This window comes from Opisthocomus hoazin, chromosome Z, assembly GCF_030867145.1.
Source record: "Opisthocomus hoazin isolate bOpiHoa1 chromosome Z, bOpiHoa1.hap1, whole genome shotgun sequence".
Lineage (NCBI taxonomy): Eukaryota > Metazoa > Chordata > Aves > Opisthocomiformes > Opisthocomidae > Opisthocomus > Opisthocomus hoazin.
The window spans coordinates 58,885,623-58,898,132 of NC_134454.1; the positions used below are offsets into that span (position 1 = coordinate 58,885,623).

Sequence of the window (12,510 nt, forward strand, 5' to 3'; positions counted from 1 at the left end):
TGGATGTATCTCAGCAAGATCAATGGGATAAGAGATCATGAAGAATTTAGTCATAGACTGACTTACAAGCATTAATAGCAGTCCTTTATTTTTACCCTTACAAGTGTTTGGAGTTGACTCTCATCTGGGAAGTAATATGCCATCCTCTGAAAGGAAAGCATGGAAGGAGACAGAGAGATGGTAACTCTTTATCTAGAGATGGTATCCTTCCCAACAAGCTCTTCAAAGGCAAATTCTTGTGTTCTTTGCTGAAATTGTGGGAGCAGATTATTAATGAGATGGGTTCTGCTTGCTGATAAGATGAAAAAATCATTGGAACTGGTTCCTGATGTTCAGTGTCCCATGCACGATTGTGGAGTGCTCTTCATCTCTTAACATCTGACCTAAATGCCTTTACACTTCGAGATGGCTGTTCAGAGACTGTCATGTCCAGAACCAGCCTAACTTGGGTGACCTTGTGGCTTTAAAGAAAATCCCATGGAACTGTTAGTTTCAACCTTACTGAAGGACACATTCTGAAGAGCTAGCTCATTAAGCAAGCTTTGAAGAGTGTGCTCTGCAGAGCAGCTTCCTGTTATTTGGTTAATGGTTGACCTAGTTCTATTGCCATATGCCTCCTGGAACGCATTCTAATATAAAATATGCGCTAAAGCAAGACTGGGATAATAGAAGGAAAGTCAAAGCCTTTATGAAGCAGAAACCATATAATGCTGTTGCATTTTGGATTGTATTGTAGTTGCTAGAAATGGCAGTATCTTCATGGAACTGTATTGATTCTGATTGCAAACTCAGGAGTGTTAATCAGACCCATTTATGTATTTTTTTCCAACTGACCTTGTACAAAAGGTTTGTATCAGTAATTCCCTGTGCTCCATATGTCAAACTAAAGTTAGGGAGTGAAGCACTCAGAATGACATTATAGCTGTGAAGAAAGGTTAGATTAGATTTGGCTGAAGACAGGAGGATTTTTTCCCCCATGGTAGGTGTTTTTTTTGTTGCAAACCATGGATTAGCAAATTTTTTTCCTGTCTGAATCCTGGCTAGAAGCCAGAAATGGGGATTCAAGCTTTTACCTGGTATCACAGACAACACAGCATACATACTTACACTTAGGCAAAAATATAAGAAATTTGGAGGTACTAGATAAACTTCAGCTTCCAACCTGAATGAGTACTTTGTGACATGCTGAAGTTCTGAAGAACCTGCACGCTGTGTTTACTGGTTAATTTGATTTTCTGCCCTAGGAAAAGGAAGGGTGTGCGATAACTGTTTTCATAAGCAGTGTGCATTATGGTGGGACAGTGGGAAGGGAAAATTAAAGCCAGGCTTTGTAACTTTTTGAGAGCTCATGACTCTGTCAGTAGATTTGGTGATGTATTGTTCTCATGTCAGTGTGGGAAACTGAACTGCTTACCAGACGTACTGATTTGAATATTCATATAACTTGGCCGTGGCTAACCTGTGTCTCTTCAGTTGCAGATGGCTTGCAAACAGTCCAGGTGTGAATTCTGGGCAAAGGTATGTCAACGACAGCGGTGGGGGTGGCTGGGGCCAGCCCATTTTGTCTGTGTGGGAAGAAATAAGCTGTCAGGACCTGTAAAGGCAGCAGCTGCTGCTCAGCATGGGGAGTGCCTAACCTGCAGAGAAATAGTGGGATGTCTTGGGAGTCATAATCATCTACCCCCGTAACTCCTTCAACTTGAGGCCCTTCATGTGTTTGTGACTCTGGGCTTATTTGGTGAGGCTATGAATATTTTGGTTTATTTGGCTAGGATACATATAGTGGAAGCGTTACACAGTTTCCCCTTCTTCGTTACTGCATAACACTGAACAGTATTTTTGTGGAACTCCTGGATCTGGGGGAAAACAACCTACAACATTTTCAGTAGGACGCAATGTGTTGCGTGAGCTGTAATCATATTGGTCATGAAAGTATTCTCTGCTCTGGGGACCGACACAAGCACAGCTATTTGTGCAACCTGATCAGAACAAAGGATAATGCTTCTGCTGCAAGGTCAGACAGATCTGATGCTTCAGCAGGCTGAGCAAATGAATGGAGGAAGTGGTCCGCCTCCTCTTATCCATTGTCTCAAAGATGCAGGCTCATAGAGAAGAAGGGGAGGTCGAATAGAGATTCTGAAGGAATATGCTGCTTTGTGGGAAGACAGCAAGCAGGGTTTCTAGAAATTCTCTGCACTGGCAGGCTGATGAGCTTGTAATGGGAAAGTGTGGCAATGGGCTACTTTATTGAACGAGTACTTTCTCTTCTGCAGCCTGCCTAGAAAATTTTAACTGATACTAGGAAGCTGATGAAAGTTCCAGGCTGGGAATATGGGACCAAGCCTACCCTGAAGAAAGCTCAATGGGTGTAGAAATCAAATTAATTCTGATCTGCTAGTAAAGAATGCTTCAAGACTTTCTGTACGTGAGGAAATTCAGGTTTTTTCCTTTTCCTGTTTTTTTTTCCTTTTCTTTTTCCTCTTTTTCTTTTCCTTTTTCTTTTCTTTTTGTCTCACCTGAATAACTCGTGTGTGTTCCAGAATACTTCTCAGTTGTGTTCCTGATGGGATTTTTACATAGGGAGATCTGGGCTGGTCAAATTACTGGGACAGTCAGAGACTTCTGCTGCTTAGGAGAATCTTTCTGTTTCTCTTGCTCCAGCTTTCAAGCTGTCATAGCCAAATTAACCCAAGTGGGATTTTAGTAGCAAGCTTCCCTTTTAAAGGCATAATGAGGCCAAAGAAATGTGAGAAGAGAGGGAGCAAGGCAGGAATTTTTGATAAGCTGGGCAGATTTGAGGGTTACTTTACATTCCAGAGCTACAATATTTGACTTTCAGCCTTAAGGGGGATTTCAGCTGAGAAATGAATCCTTCAGAGGGAGCAGTGTAGAAGTTCTATCAGTATCATAGCTGGTTAGATCTCTGTGTATTACCTTTCTTGCATGGTCACTGGGACTTGAAATTGCTAGCAGTTAGGTTTCTCATGATCAGGATATTTTAATATGGAACCAGTTTAGTTTAAAGTCAAGCTTCTGTTGGCTCAGGGACCCATAGCCGTTATTTCTTTAGCAAGCATGCCATTTTTCTTTCTTTAAGTTAATGGAGATAAGATCTGTGTCTGTGATAACAGAACCAGTCTTGGTGATCCATGAGATCCCTTCCATGCTTTGTTCTCCCACGTACTCTCTAGAAGGTTATGTTAATTTGAAAGAGAAGTAATTAGTTCCACAGGATGCTGACAGAGTCCATCACTAGTGTGCAGTGGGGATGCAGATGCTGCTTTAGGAGCCGGCTTATAAAAGCACATCAGAAAGTCATCAGACTCCTTGAGTGGAAGCCTGTGTTGAAACATTTATGTGTGTGATGAATGGGCTGCCATGATTGGCATGTTTAGTATCCAAAAGCAATTGTGACAATTCCCTCTTTTTATTCTTAGGAGAGGGTTAAAACTCATCGAAGAGGATGTATTGTGCTGGATTTGACCAACAGAACCTTGAGTATGCGTTTCCAGCTGCATTGACCTAGAGGAAGTGTTGCTGGGGAGAGGAAATAATGATAGTAGTTGTTCAGTGGCTGAACTCTTGTGACTACTTTGCTTCCTTTATTCAACCATGGTTACATCGTGCCCAAACCAAATCAGTGTAATTTGGACAGGGTGATTAAAAATGCATCTATTCCAAAACATATCTATTGGAAAATAGTTCAGTGAGCTTTCAAACAATGCCTGGGTGTAAGGACAAGACGAGAAATCTCCAGGGTGGACATAAATCTCACAAATAAATCAAGGAGCATTCTTCCAAGTGATAAAGATTTGGGTCTGAAAGCGAGCGCTGTCTTAAAGAACAGTATCGGGCTGGTGCTAAGCAGATACAAAAATTCAGATACAAAAATTCAGTTGTGTATCAGTGAAGGCTGCAAAAGAATTTCTTACTCTCTTCGGCTTCCTCACCTCTTCAGGAAATAGGCACAGCAGAGGATCTTGGCTAGTTTTGGAGTTCTTCAGAAAAGCATCCTTTGAAAGCTGTTACATTTCCCAACTTACATTAAGCAGATCTTATCTTTGTTTTGTGGGATATTTTTAGTATTTTCTTAATAATAGAACTCCTTAAGATGTGAGACAGTTGGACTAATCACTGTTTTCTGAAAAGTCAGAGCACTGTACCAATCATAAAGCTGACAATGTTTTCACAAAAAAGGCTGTATCATGGCGTAGATACGAGGAATCATGAAGGTTCATGGCTTGCATAAAGCTTTGAACAAGAGCAGTGTGCTTAGTTTCTCAGTCAAGCAAGGTGGATGTCTGAAGATCCTGTGGCCAAATGTTGAATTTTGGAATTTACCCATTCAAAGACAGTAGCAAATTTTTGAGCTGTCATCAAATTTTCACAAAGGAATTGAGCTGAAGAGGGGAAATCATCAAAACATGTCGGGTTTTTTTTTTCTGAGTAAAAGAGATTGAGATTTGGGTCAGTTCCTCAGAGATCATCCAGATGGAAGCACCCTTGGGATGAGAAGAGCCCATTCAAAGAGTGCGGAGTAATTATAGGTGTCATTTGCCACTGGCTTTTCTAGTGTATCAGAAGAAACTTTTGGCGCTTTCCATGATCAAAATAAATAATGATGTTGCTTTGATAATGAAACAGATAACACCAATGCTGTACCAGTGTTGTTCCCAAAGAGAAAAGGAAGGGTTTTCCTTTTTATTTTGGACCCATTCCACTGCAAACAAAAGCATCTCGCAGGTCAGACAAGAAGGGTATCTGACAGGATTTAAAGAGACTTGTCCTTTTTGCTTCTGTTCTCTACATCAATAATTTATATTTGCTCTTGGAATACTAAATCCATTCCTGAAGTTGACCTGTCTGTAAAAACAAGTGTGGAAATGTTGGGAGTAGTAATGATTCGAAGTCTGGAAAATTATGCATGCCTGTGAGAGCTTTCAGATAGTCCATTCCTTCCTTTCAGAGGTTTCCAAAAGTGATGTTTAGAGGACTAAAAGCAGTTCATTTGCCAGGCTGTGTCCAATATTATAGGAATCTGGAATCTGTACCAAGCTGCAACAAGATGTAGCGACTAGAATCTAAGGCTAGAAAATGTTTTTTATATAAATAGTTCTATATTTCTAATTTAATAGAGGAAAAAGATTAAGAGCAATTGGAATGACAAATGCACTCTGTAGATGGTTCTAAGGCGTAAACCCTAAGCACAGTGTCTCTTCACATGCTGTGGTGGAAAACAGGCTTTAGATTTACTATTGAGTTGGACATGGACAACTATTTAGTTGTAGAAGGTGAGCTTTTTCATTCACATTTCAGCAAGATGACTTCCACTGTCATTATCTCATGTGAGGTTAGGGATTAGTTGTCTTCAAGAACTTCTGATGGGAATGCTGTAACTTGGAGGTGTAGGGAGTCTGAGGAGGTGATTGAGTTTTAACATGCAAGAAGAATCACTCTCACCTGGGAGAGAAAAGGGAAGTGAATATCCAAGTTAAATGAAATGATGAAACTGTCTGCAGGTTTGTAGTTACCAGTTTAGGCTTGATTATCTGTAGCATGTTTTCCTGCATTTCCCTGTCTTAGGCATCCTGCTACAGCAGGATGAAGGAGAGTTTTGATTCCCTAATTGACAAATTGTTTTCGATTCTTAATTTGTAGTTTCAGTTTTGGAAGACTGCTTTCAAGATTCAGAACTTTGTATTGCAGTAGTCTAGCTGGAGGAGTAAGAAGAGAATGGGAGAACAAAGGAGTTCAGGAATGAAGAAGGAGAAAGAGGTCTGAGCTGTTTCCTCTGTTTCTTGGTTTTAGATGAGTGACTATTTTAACCTGTAAGTAACGTTGAGATTAGTTGCTGTCTTCCATCATGTAATGGAAGTAAAGTTGAGATAAGTAGGTAACTTCCTCTTGGCAAACTGTTACCTCTCCATTTCTCTCCCATATTATGTGTAAAATCTTTTCTCACAGGCATGGCTGCAAGGGAGCCTTCTTGTCTTTAACTCAAATGTTTCCTTTCTTCTAGTAATCAAGCCTACAGATATAGACCCTGTGCGCTCAGCTGAAAAGGAAACCACTTTTTTTTTTGACAGTGAGGCTTCACTGCCAGAATGTTCTTGTACTGCAGGTGGCTAGAGGTATATGATACAAGTTAGTCTGTCAGCTTTGGAACACATCTGAAGGGCAGGCTCCTCAGGAAGGGTGAACCCTAGCACCAGTCATATGATTAGCAAGTCTGGTTCTGCCTCCTTCAGCTTCTGAGACCCTGAAGATCCATTGCAGGTTCTGCTTTCAGGTAAGGAGAAACTTGCACCTATTTTGACCCTCCACTTCATAATAAAAGGCTTGAGCAAGTACTGAACCACATGAAGGTCTGGTCCTCATCTGGGGAAAATTGGCAGAACTCAAAAAAATTTCTAGAAATAAAAAAATTGAGAAATCTCTGGAAGCAGAGCAGTTACTGGGACTTTCACAATATACTGCAGCTTGTAAGAATACAGGAGCAGGAAGCTGGAATGACACTGATGGCCTAATCTTTCTGTGACCTTTTTTTTAAGAGGGAAAAAAAATCTTGAGGAGATAACTTTGCTCATGTTCTCGTGGTGGAATTGGCTTGCATGGCTTTGTTTTTCTTTGAAAACTGATAGTAGAAGACTATCCAGCCTTCAGGAGTGGAGCCATCATATGTAGGGCTGTGCAACAGGAGCCAAAGTTTAAAAATAAAATACCAGGCTGCCTTCCCGAAGATCCAGACATAGCATACACACACACGCACGCACACACATGCACGCGCAATATCTTGACTGACCACAGTTACACCAGTTACTGAGTTCAGAGCAACAGACAATGAGATCCAAAAAGGGAGTCTTGTTCCTCAAAAAGAAAGAGGAAGAAACGTAAGATTCTGCAGCCTCAGATACCACTTTCTGGCGTGCATGGGAGGCCCCTCATCGCCAGCAGGGTTGAGAGACAGTAAGGCCAGATAACTGTCAGGCATTCCTGGTGGTGTCTGCTGTAGCCCCTTCCCAGCTCTCCCTTTCTCTCATCTTCTCTGCCCTGCTGAGTAATGTTTCTGGGCAGAGCAGTCTTTTTTGAAAATGTGCTCCTTTCTTAAGAGATAAAAGCAGTGGTTTTTATTTCATACTGAGTGCTGAGGGACCAGGACACCAAACATCTTCAGAAGAAATGAAAGACCGACTCCTTTGACTTCAGAGCTACTTTAAAGGTACACGTCACCAGCATCATACTCTGCTAGGCTGTGGAAATAGCAGATTATTAGTTTGCATCTTTTCAGAAGACCTGAAGAAGGAGGGGCCTACAGAGGAGGTGGTGGATAGACCAGACAGAATTATTTATGGCAGAAAAGCAGAAATTTAAGGTTTAATGCCAGGAATACGGCTTGGAAGGTGAGATAAGTTATGTTAGAAAGGAATGTTCTTTTCAAAGAAAACATGACGTTACTCAGGCAGGCAGTCTAAGCAAATTGGAAGATGTAATTCTTGATCACCTGTCAAGGCAGAGAGGGTCGTAAAATATTTAATCCTTTTTTGCCTGCTTCCCCAAAATGTTGTTGTCACATCAACTTCCAGACTTTGCTTGATAATTGTGAGCTTGGCTGGCAAAGGTGGGAAGTCAGGGTTCCTCCAGTGGCTCGGTGTGAAGCAGCAGGGAGTGTGCTTCTCTCAGATGACATGACATAAACTGTGTGCAGGTAGCAGCTGTGCACAGTCTTACCTGCCTGTATGCTGCTTCAAGCTAGTGTGTTAAAAGACTGGAGCTTACACTTTTGACTGCATAGAGTGGGCAGATGCAGTTTTTAGAAAAAGCCTTGAGTCCCAGATGCACCTCGTAGTAAATGCAAACTGGATTTTCAGCTACGCTTCTTCCAGCTGCAGCAAGCATGTTTGTATATCTCAGCTGACATTTACAGAGGAAAAAAAAAAAACAAAACAAAGAAGAGGTGTTAACCACTTCTTTTCTCTGCCCAGGCAAAGTATCAGTCACAGCTGCCCATGAGACACTTGGCTTTTGGCAGAGCTCAGGCTGATTCTGCTCTGCAGACATAGGATGAAGCATGCTCAGTATGCTTCAACAGGAATGCCAGCAGTATCTTGGATTACTAAAGAGACTGCTCTGTGTCTGTGAGCTCCTTCTGCAGAGTTTGAGTTCACATTAAATGGGATCAGGAGTCCTTGGTAGCCTGTGTATGGGTCTCAGTGCAGGCTAACCATCTTTTTTGGAAAGTTGTGTTTTCTTAGACATCCTGACTCTCTAACTGGAACACTTATTCAGATTTTTCAGAAAAAACATACTACCTTTACATACTAGTTGAACATGCAGTGAAAGTGATGCTGTAGCCTGAAGGTTTTGTAGAACTTCATTCTGTTACAATCTGAGCGTTTTTTTTTTTAAATTCATAAAATACATGAGTCTTGTTTGTGGTGATGTCCTAACAATGAAAGGTAGGTGCAACTGTCAGCATGTGAAAACTAATTGCTTGGTTTGTTCTCATAAATTTTGTTAGCCAGGGTGGAGTGGAAGTGTGCACATGCATTGTGGCTCCAGCTAGCATGTGTGCAAGAGAGGTCGGATTAAATCAAACTTCCTCTTCTTTGGTGATGAATATCTCCTGCTTACAGAATACATTGAGGAACACCTAGAGTGTTCCTCTTACAGATATTTTTATAAAGGTGCTATAAGGAAGATCCCCTTTGATGACTTCTACCAAGTTTTGATGTTTTCTTGCCCAGACATTTTCTGGAACAGAAGAATTATTAATATGTTGCCCATTATTTAGAAGAGTTTGGGAAGAGAGTAGAAGGATGCAGCAGTTTAAGAAGTTTAAGTTCAGCATATTAAAAGAAAAGCCTCTCAGAGCATACAAGAATTTCAGTTTGTCTAGCTGTCAATCCTTCAAAACAAATATCCTTACTTACCCCCAAATAAAGCTCCTTTTTCAGATGGCCACCCTTTTTTCCATCTTCCTCCTCCCACTGTGATCTCGAGTAGTGTGAAGGTTAGACCATGTTCACCATCCCTAAAATCTGTCTCCCGTGGTACTCTTCTCAGCTCTGCAGACATTTTGCTGCGTTGACCTACATCTTTCAGCAAAAAGCCTGGATTCTATGGAGAAAGCTGGAAATGGCAACTCCAGTTAAGAAATAAAGTCAAAGATAAATAAAGAGCATCAGTTAATACCCTTGTGTGTGGTGTTTGATTTACCTCTGCTCCTGAAATTTTAACTTCCACCGTGCTGGAGAACCTTTCATTTGTAGTTGCTGTGGAAAGTTAGCACTGTGATTTCAGGCATAGTGGCACAGAAAGGTAGTGTGGCATAACGGGGAAGGGCTGGAGTCTGGAAACCTGCTTCCTGCTGATGGCTGTGCCACAGACCAGCTGTACAACCTGGAGCCAGGCTACTTCACTTCCCTGTGCTTCTGCAATACCAGGAGAAGGTTCTCCATGGTGCAGACTTGATCCTCTTGCTTTTCACAGAGAGCCTGCAACAGTGCGGTTGAAGCTGCATAAGTCAAATAAATAGGTAGTAAATGCATGGAATAGTGTCATTATTGCCACTTGGTATATTTAATTCTGCCTTTTTGTTCCTTACATATTACCTACAGGTTTTGAGTCTTCAGAGTTTGTTCAATAATTTGAAGCTGTTTGAAAACCAGGGGAATACTTCAGTCTCTTTTCTCTCTGAGAGCAAGTCACTTCTTAAATGACTTGTTTGTGATAAATGAATGGAAATCTGAAACATATTATCCTTTGTCTTGCTCTTGTGTTCCATAAACAGCAGAAGGAAAAATCAGATTTCTGCAGGACTGATTGTATACTTTTGGCATAGACGCTTTTTGTCAATGAAGTCCTAACTTGATGTGAAACTTTCACTCTGCATACATTCCTGCAAACAAGAACCTACGCTTGAATGAATGCTTGTTGTGAGAAGGAAATGAAAAAGCACAAACGCCTTTTATTCAAATGAGCTTTAAAGGGAAAAAATAGTCTAGAATGGACTACAAAACACATTACATTCTTGATTTTTTCTCTTCCATAGTGTTAAAGGATGTTGACTAACACAAATGAAGTGCCTCAAAATATTCTTTGTATGTATTTTGGTATCATATGGTTCATGTATGTCTTTTCTGGGATGAAAAAACAGGGAGGAGATTCACCTGACTGGCAAGTGGTGTTGCTGAATGGTGTGTCTGCAGGGCAGTTCACTTAACTGGACTCTTAGTGAAAAGAGCCATGTATTGTTTATCTCTGTGACTGTCCATGTCTCCTCTCCATGTGTAGTTGAAAACATGCATCCTGCCCATTTCAACCAGCATAAATTTGAGGACATACAATTTTATAACAGTTGAGTGTATGGTCTTTGTGGTTTAGGGTTTTTTTTCCTCACTTGCTTGTTTCCATCTTTCTTCCTTTAGTGAGAAGAAGAAAAAAGAATTTCTTTATATGGTTCTGCTTTGAAGTAATCCTGCTTTATTTTAAAATCTCTTTAGTTGGAGAATTCAGTGACACATGATCTACCTAAAGTATTTATGTGTACCTCTTGGAAAAGCAGTAAGCTTGGAGGTTTTTTAAGTTTCTTCCCTTTAAGTCAACTTTGGTTCCTTTTTTTCAGTGGATCTATAATCATCACTAAAACAAATTTCCGTTATGTACCCCTTTGCTTTGGAACTGTAGAACACCATAGTGTGTCTTTGTCATTACCATAGGTGAATATTCTCTTTGTTGAAAACATTGTGAGCCAGAGTACTCTTCCTTTGCTTTTAGAACATGACTTCTGAAGTTTTCCCATTAATTAAAAGGCACTTTATATTGCATAATGTTGTTTGTATCTCATGAGGGTGAAAGTTCTGTTGGGTCTTTCAAACCTTCACAGGGCTTGAATCTTCTGGGTTCTTTTGGGTATTTTTTTAAAATGTTTTTGCCATCTCTGCTAGCTTAAAATGTATCTTAAACTCTTCCATCCATTTTGCGTGCAGAATAAATGTGAAGGTTTGTCTACCCATGGAGTTACTTAGACAGAGCTATTGCAGTTTCAGATAACCTGAAGAAGTCCAAAAGCATGTCCAGTGTGGGTACAACCTCAGTTCTGGTTCTCACACACATAGCTTGGTGTGACATGCAGGATGATCTGGAGGCTTGTTGAAAACATTTGTAGGAAGACACGCTGACATCAGTTGCAGAAGGCTTCTAGCAAGGACAGTAACACTACGTGAATCCTTCAGAACAAAACAGATCTGCTCCATATGCAGATACACAATGACCTCATTGTATTTCTGTGTTTTTGTTGTGGAGCTGTTGGCAGTTAAGATGTTCTGTCCCCTGCATTCCAGAGAAGGAGTATCTCTGGAGCAGTTACTCTGCAGCTAAAGCAATGGCTAGTGTAGCAATGGGGAGAGGAGAACTGCTGCCTAGACTGCTTTCCTAGACCCGAGCATGGATGAGCTTCTGGTTGTAGCCAAAAGCAAAATACCTGAGCCACTGTTTCATGCATTTTCAAGAACATACTGGATTTGCAGTGAAATAAGAAATTTTCTGAGGACAAAGCTTAAGGCCGTTTCTTGGCTGTTTACTAATGCTTCTCTTCGGGCTTCTCTTTGTTGCTTCTTAGTATACATGTGCAAAATCAAAATCCTCAAGTCTAAGGTGCTCCTGGGCTGTCTGTTCTTGAATTTGTCTAAGTATCTTGGATGCTTTTCTCAGGGCATTTTTTTCTTATTTGGAGAAGGTCCCATTTTTGACTAGGCACATACCTGAGCGCTTTCTAAAAAGTCTTTCCACCTTGATTTTAGCTAAGAAGTCTCTTCAGCCAGGAAAATGGAAAATCTCTTCCAGTTTTCACCTTGCTCTAGACAGAGTGTTCTCTGGGGACCTGTGTCCAGTTTTCTGCATCCGCATCTTACAAAAATCAAGCATTTGGGTTCAGTTTCCAGATTACACAGAATTCCAAAGGTTAATGAGACTAATTTATCTGGAGACTTTCTCTGAAGTGGACTGTCCTGTGCTTTTTCCATAATGAAGATACACCATATTCTTTCATAGGGTTTGAATAAAACATGATGGCTAGGTTTCAAATGAGTGATGACCTGAGGCAGCTAAAATCTTTAATGGACTGTTTGTAAATTATGAGAAGCTGGTAGTTTAATTCACTGGGTTAAATAGAAGCTGTGGGTGCCTGGAAAATATAAGAACAGTGTGTTCATGGTCTCCCTTTAATTTGTTTTTTGAAGAGATACTTCTTAAGGTGATGAACTAGCTTGAACTGAACTTATGACAAGGGACGTTGTCTTTATATGTAGTTTGTCAGTTGTTTGCATTTTCTGGGGTAAAGTTTTGGCAACTAGTTTCTCTTTTATCAGCTTTCACCCTGTATCTTTAGGGTAAAGTGAAAATGGTTCCACTTTCTTGACAATGAGAGTAATCTTATGATTATGGGAACTGATTATTTTGTTCTGAAATTGGATTTTGTTATCATCCTAATTATTTAAAATGCTTGCAAAT

General features: G+C 40.5%; 1 protein-coding gene across 4 annotated transcripts in view; it reads left to right on the forward strand.

Moving 5' to 3' along the window:
* ZNF462 (zinc finger protein 462) overlaps positions 1-12,510 on the forward strand; it is a 91,337-nt gene that overhangs the window by 16,224 nt on the left and 62,603 nt on the right. Inside the window, exon 1 of one of the 4 annotated variants that reach the window (XM_075411281.1) lies at positions 6,248-6,289. The exons of the other annotated variants lie outside the window; for them this stretch is intronic. The gene's annotated coding sequence lies outside the window, so the exon portion shown is untranslated. Of the gene's footprint in view, positions 1-6,247; positions 6,290-12,510 lie in introns of those variants that run through there. 4 annotated transcript variants of the gene reach the window in all.